The sequence below is a fragment of the Carettochelys insculpta genome, chromosome 28 (assembly GCF_033958435.1).
Source record: "Carettochelys insculpta isolate YL-2023 chromosome 28, ASM3395843v1, whole genome shotgun sequence".
Classification (NCBI taxonomy): domain Eukaryota; kingdom Metazoa; phylum Chordata; order Testudines; family Carettochelyidae; genus Carettochelys; species Carettochelys insculpta.
The window spans coordinates 16,928,504-16,933,884 of record NC_134164.1 but is presented as its reverse complement, the minus strand read 5'-3'; the positions used below and the strand labels follow the sequence as shown (position 1 = coordinate 16,933,884).

Below are 5,381 nucleotides of genomic sequence, written 5' to 3'. Positions count from 1 at the left end.
GGCTCACCAGTCTGACACTGTAAGGGTTCCATTTACATACCAAAACTTTCTCTGTACCCCCGGCCCGCTTCAAATGCCTCACTTACAGCTCTGTTCAGGCTGTGCAGGCCCCAACACATAACTGTGATGACTTCCCTTGTTAAGCCTGAGGCAGTTCCATCTTTGTGCTGGTCCTGCAGTCCACTTGCTCCTGCCAGATGCTCCACTGGCTGCTCCTGCTAGCCACCCTGCTGACCATCCACTGGTTGCTCCTGCCAGCTGCCCAGCCACCTGCCCATCTGCTGCTCTAAGGGTTTGGCTTGAAGCAAAACCCTGTGATTTCAGCTCTCAGCAGCTTGAGCTGCCACCCTGCAATTTCAGCTCTCAATCTCAGTATCCACCAGGTTGGATTCTCAGACAAAAACAACACAGACTGCAACATCTAGGTCTATCTTTCAAAAGGAAGAACTAGTCAAAACAGGCTTTGACTGTACGTCCAAAACTCAGTTAAGCTTAGCCCTTCCAGCCAATTACGTCAACCAGCACTTCCTCTTTTTTTTAATATGGAGATATGCATCTCATGAAACTGGAAGGGACTAAAGGAAGTCATCAAGTCCAAACCCCTGCTTTTTTGGCAGGACTGAGCACTATGCCTTTCTTAAGAAATCAAATCTATTGGCCCCAGATGGGACCCTGAAGGGACTGAGCTCACAATCCTGGGTTTAGCAGGCAAAGGCTGAAACCACTGACCTACCCCTTCTGCTTTTTTTTCTCACACTGCTCAGATGAGGGGAGCCTTGTGTGATCCATACCTCACACAGCGATGATTACCATCCTGTACCCCCACAACAACTTCAAGTATTGGTGAGACTCCATAACTCTCATACTGGGGCTATGTCTACACTGACAAAATATTTTGAAATGGTCATGTAAAAGCCATTTTGAAGATTACTAATGAAGTGCTGAAATGCATATTCAGCACCTCATTAGCATGCCACTGGCCGCGGCTCTTTGAAATTGCCACTTTTGCTCCTGCGCAACTCATCCAGACGGTGGTCTTTTTCGAAAGGACCCTGTGTGATGGAGTGGGGGGTGTATGTGTGAGTCAGGCTGGATGTCTGAGGCAAGCAGCAGCTCCCAGTGGCTAAGGATGACCCTGGGGCTACAACTGGCAGATAACACCTCTGCCTGAACAAAGAGCAGGGAGGAGCTGAGCTGGGGTTTTTGAATCGGGGGCGGCAGTTAGAGGCGGGGGAAAAGGGAGAGCTGGAAGGCAGCCAGCGGGAGGAGGGGGAAGCTACACCCCAGAGGGGCACCCCTCGGGGTCTTCTCCCCAGGACAGGTTGGAAGGACTGTCTCTGGCTGCTAGGCTGTTGCTTCTGTGAGAAACTGGACATCTGTTGCCTAATAAACCTGCTGTTGTACCTGCTGAGTGAGAGTCTCTCCTGCCAGCGGACGGGGTGCAGTGCAGGGGGACTCCTGAACCCCATCACACCCTGCCAGCTTCAAAATCCCTTTATTCCTATCAGCTCTTAGGAATAAGGGGATTTCAAAGTTGGCAGGGTCCTTTCGAAAAGGACCCCCCGTCTGGACCAGCCGCACAGCAGCAAAAGGTGGCAATTTCGAAGAGCTGCAGATGGTGGCATGCTAATGAGGTACTGAATATGCATTTCAGCACTTCATTAGTAATCTTCAAAATGGCCATTAGCACGGCCATTTTGAAGTTTTGTGACAGTGTAGATATGGCCCCGGGGTGATCGTATAAATTGTGACTTTACAGCAATGTGTTGTTTACAATAGACAAAACCCCATTGCCTCACTGGCTACCCATCAGGCTTTGTTGGAAAGGCATTAAATATGCACACCTTTGCATTTTCATGCAAATGATCTCTAAAGGACCCATTCCCAAATCCTTCAGCAGTGTTGAGCTCCTGCTGATACATTCCTTATACAGATAGTACTGGACACAGTCCAGGTAACACACTGCGGGTCTCATATGCAGCCTACAATAGTGAATAGGTTGAGACCCATGATACTAGAGATGTTGAGAAGATCCAACTTTTGGTTTAAATTCCGCTTTCATTAAACCAGGCTCAACTCCCATGCAGCCCAGCCCAAACCGTGGGGCAGTGGCTATAGTACCCCTCGCTTTCCAAAGGGGCATGTAAATTAGGGATGTTTGAAAATGCAAATGAGGTGATTATAGGAATATTCAGCAGCTCATTTGCATATTTGAAAGGCCATAATTTACATGCTCCTTCTGAAAGGAAGGGGCAGTGTAGCCATGGCCTGGATGTGCGAAGAAAAGCAAGTGCTGGAGGGGATGAAATATCCACAAGCTTGCCAGCACCAGCTCTGCCAAGATTTTACCAGACTGACAATTCTGTACCTGTTAGAGGGGATTGTAACCATGCCAAGAGCTTTAACCAATAGTGGGAAGAGCTGCTCTAGAATGGTGTTTGGCTGGAAGAAAAGATGAGAGCTCTGGCACAGACCCTGCAGGAAGGAAGAGGTAGAACATGGTTCTGGGAGCAGCTGAAAGCTTGACGCAGAAGTATGCTGTTGAGAGGGAAGAGCTATGATTTGAATTGCTGGAGGAAACACCAAAAGGCACTCCAAAAAGAAAACACTCTTCTGAAGGAGGAAAGAACACTGTTAAATGAGGAACCTGAAATTAAGGGAGCTAAATGGACCTCAAGAAGAAATGTGGCAAAAAATCAAGGCCATAAGAAAGGACTAGGTGTCCATGCAGAAGAGGGTTGAGACCTGAGAAAACAGATTTGAAAACCAGAAACTAGCAGCTAGACTTTGAAAATGAAGAATTTAGCCAAAAGTATTTAAAAACCCAAGCAGAACTCAATCAACGGCTGGCAAGATTACTCAGGCAAAAGAGGGAAGTTGGGAAGTGTACAAGGAAGAATGGGAAAGGGAGTGATCAAAGCTGAAAGAGGAGCTGGACGAATATAAAGTGAAGTCGTCAACTCTAGTGTCTACCGTGGAGGCAGAGCTGTCTAAAGTCAAGGTTCAAACTCTCTTTACTGGTGTAAGAAAACTCTCTCTTCAAACAGGAACTGGAGAAGACTGAACAGCTGCCCTGATGTCCAGATCTCTGTGACTTCCAGAAAGAAATTTCTAGTGTAATAGCTAAAAATGAAAGCTGCTGAAAGAAAAAGAAGAAACATGTTGAGAAGGTAGCTAAATTGAACATCTTAGAGAATGGTAGTGCCAGTTTGAAGTAGGAGCAGTAGTCCTGGGAGCAACAAAATGAGATGCAGCTTACAGTCTCCTAAGAAAAGGTCCAGAGTCTGTATGAAGGTGTACAAAATATCAGCCTCCTCCTTTCCTTTTTCTCCCCTGAATATTTGTAGCTTATTCATAGGCCCAATGCAGAGCTGAAGCCAATGCAGAACAATGTGAAACTACAGAGCATTGAAGGGGAACAGTCAGCTGGTGAAGAGTTTTCTTTTTTCCTCTTTGAGCAGGCAGGGGTACAACTGAAAAAAAAAGAAAATGCTCTTCCACTCTCCAAGCAGGATGGAAATATCATTTTGGCCTCTCTTCACTTCTACTACAGCTGACGACAAGAACAGACATTTGCCACCTAAGGCCAAGATGTCAGTGAAAGCTAATAAAGAATTGCTGTGTTGACTGAGAATATCAGTGCAAGAACAGACCTGCCCAAAATGGGGCTTGAACCCACAAATGCATTCTCTGCTAACTGAGCCATCATGGCCAGATTATGTACCCTCCTAATCCTCTCTTACAGAGTAGTGTGCATGGTGAAATGTTCTCAAGTGCTTGACCTAATGCTCTGTCTTGCCCTTATTTGGGTGTTCTGATCTCTGTTGGGAGATGCAGGTTCAAACCCCACTCCTGATATACCTCCTTTTTGGCCACAAGAACCAGCCTCATTCCAATCCCTCCAGTCACATTAGAAAAGTCCATGTTCAGTATTTCTCTCAGGGCTTGTCTACACTACCTCCCTACTTCGAAGGGAGGATGGTAAGTAAGGTGTAGGGAGATAATTAATCATGCAGCACTTCATTAATTCTCCCCCCCAGCAACTTCGAAGTGCCAGCTCATGTGTAGCCACAGCTCACCCACCAGCATTTTGAAGTGCCTGGGCAACTTCAAAGTCCCTTTACTCCTCAAAATTTTCAAACACACACCAGCCTGTCAGGAGGGAGAAGTGCTGGGTGACTCCAGCTGCCCATCTCCTTTCACCAGTGTGCAGAACTCAAGAATTTTCTCTGGAACACACAGCAAGACCACAGAACCAATGTCCTGCCATGAATGTACTGGCACTAACTGTCTCTAACTCCAACCTGGGTGTTTCCAAACCAGCTGCTGGCACAGAGTTGTCAGACACTCATAAGTGATACTGGGGCTCCCCTACTCCCCATGCCTATGCACAGAGCTGACAAGTGAGGAGAAAGTCTATAGGACAGGCAAAGCCAAGGGCCCTATTGCATGGACTGGATCTCTTGTCAGTTCCAGTAAAGTGAGATCAAACCTCCTCCCATGGCTTCCAGGAGAAAAATACAGCCAGCTGGGTCTGTGCTCCTGGAAAAGTTTCCAGGGAAGCACCAGCAGCAGACATGGTCAGGCTGGAGCTGGGGATGAGTGAAGGTAGAGGAGGGGGTTCCTCTAGGAATTTGTCCTTTTCACTTACTTGGGGGAGCTGGTGCAAGCACACCTGCATGTTGTGCGGAGACTTGTAGCTCCTGGTGACCAGCTGTGTCCCTTGTCCTGGGCCCATTCAGACACATTCAGAGTTTGCTTGTGCTGCAAAAAGAGCCCTGATCATCACTCAAGTGACCCTAGTGGGACTTGGACCCACAACCTTTGAATGACTGGTCTTAGCACACAGTAACCATCACAACTTAAAAGTCCAACATGCTTCCCATTGCACCACAGAGCCTCACAGGTGTTGTGGTGTATCATCTCATCTGGCACTCAGAGGCTAGGGCCATCCAGAGTGGCAGTGGTGGGGGTTCATCTCTGACTGTCCTGGGTAACAGCCATCAAGGCACCTCTCCTCCAGGAACTTAGCTCGTTCTTTTATATACCCAGCTCGAGCTGTGCCATTCACAACTAAATGAACACACCTCTGAGATCACAGAATTCAATAAAAGAATTCAAAAGTCTTGAGATAGATCCCTTCAGGTCAGAAAATTTTCAAGAGACAGATGGACAGACTCTTGGGTTCTTTCCATTTGGCTGTTTTGTCCCAGAGTCTTAGGAAACAAGACTTTGTTATTTGGGCAGGAGGAGGTGCAGATGCACAAAAAACAATTGTTGGAGCAACTCTTGTTCTAGCCTCCCACTGGTGTTGCTAGCTGTCCCAAACACTTCATACACTTCTGTACCACAGATGTTAACACAATTTACCTCAGTGCAGA

General features: G+C 47.1%; 1 non-coding gene across 1 annotated transcript; it reads right to left on the bottom strand.

The window, feature by feature from the left end:
* Window positions 1–4,794: 4,794 nt before the first annotated feature.
* TRNAK-UUU (transfer RNA lysine (anticodon UUU)) lies at window positions 4,795–4,900 on the bottom strand. The gene is made up of 2 exons: window positions 4,864–4,900; window positions 4,795–4,830 (listed from the first exon to the last, which is right to left on the bottom strand). It is a non-coding gene; the product is annotated as a tRNA-Lys (tRNA).
* Window positions 4,901–5,381: the final 481 nt, after the last annotated feature.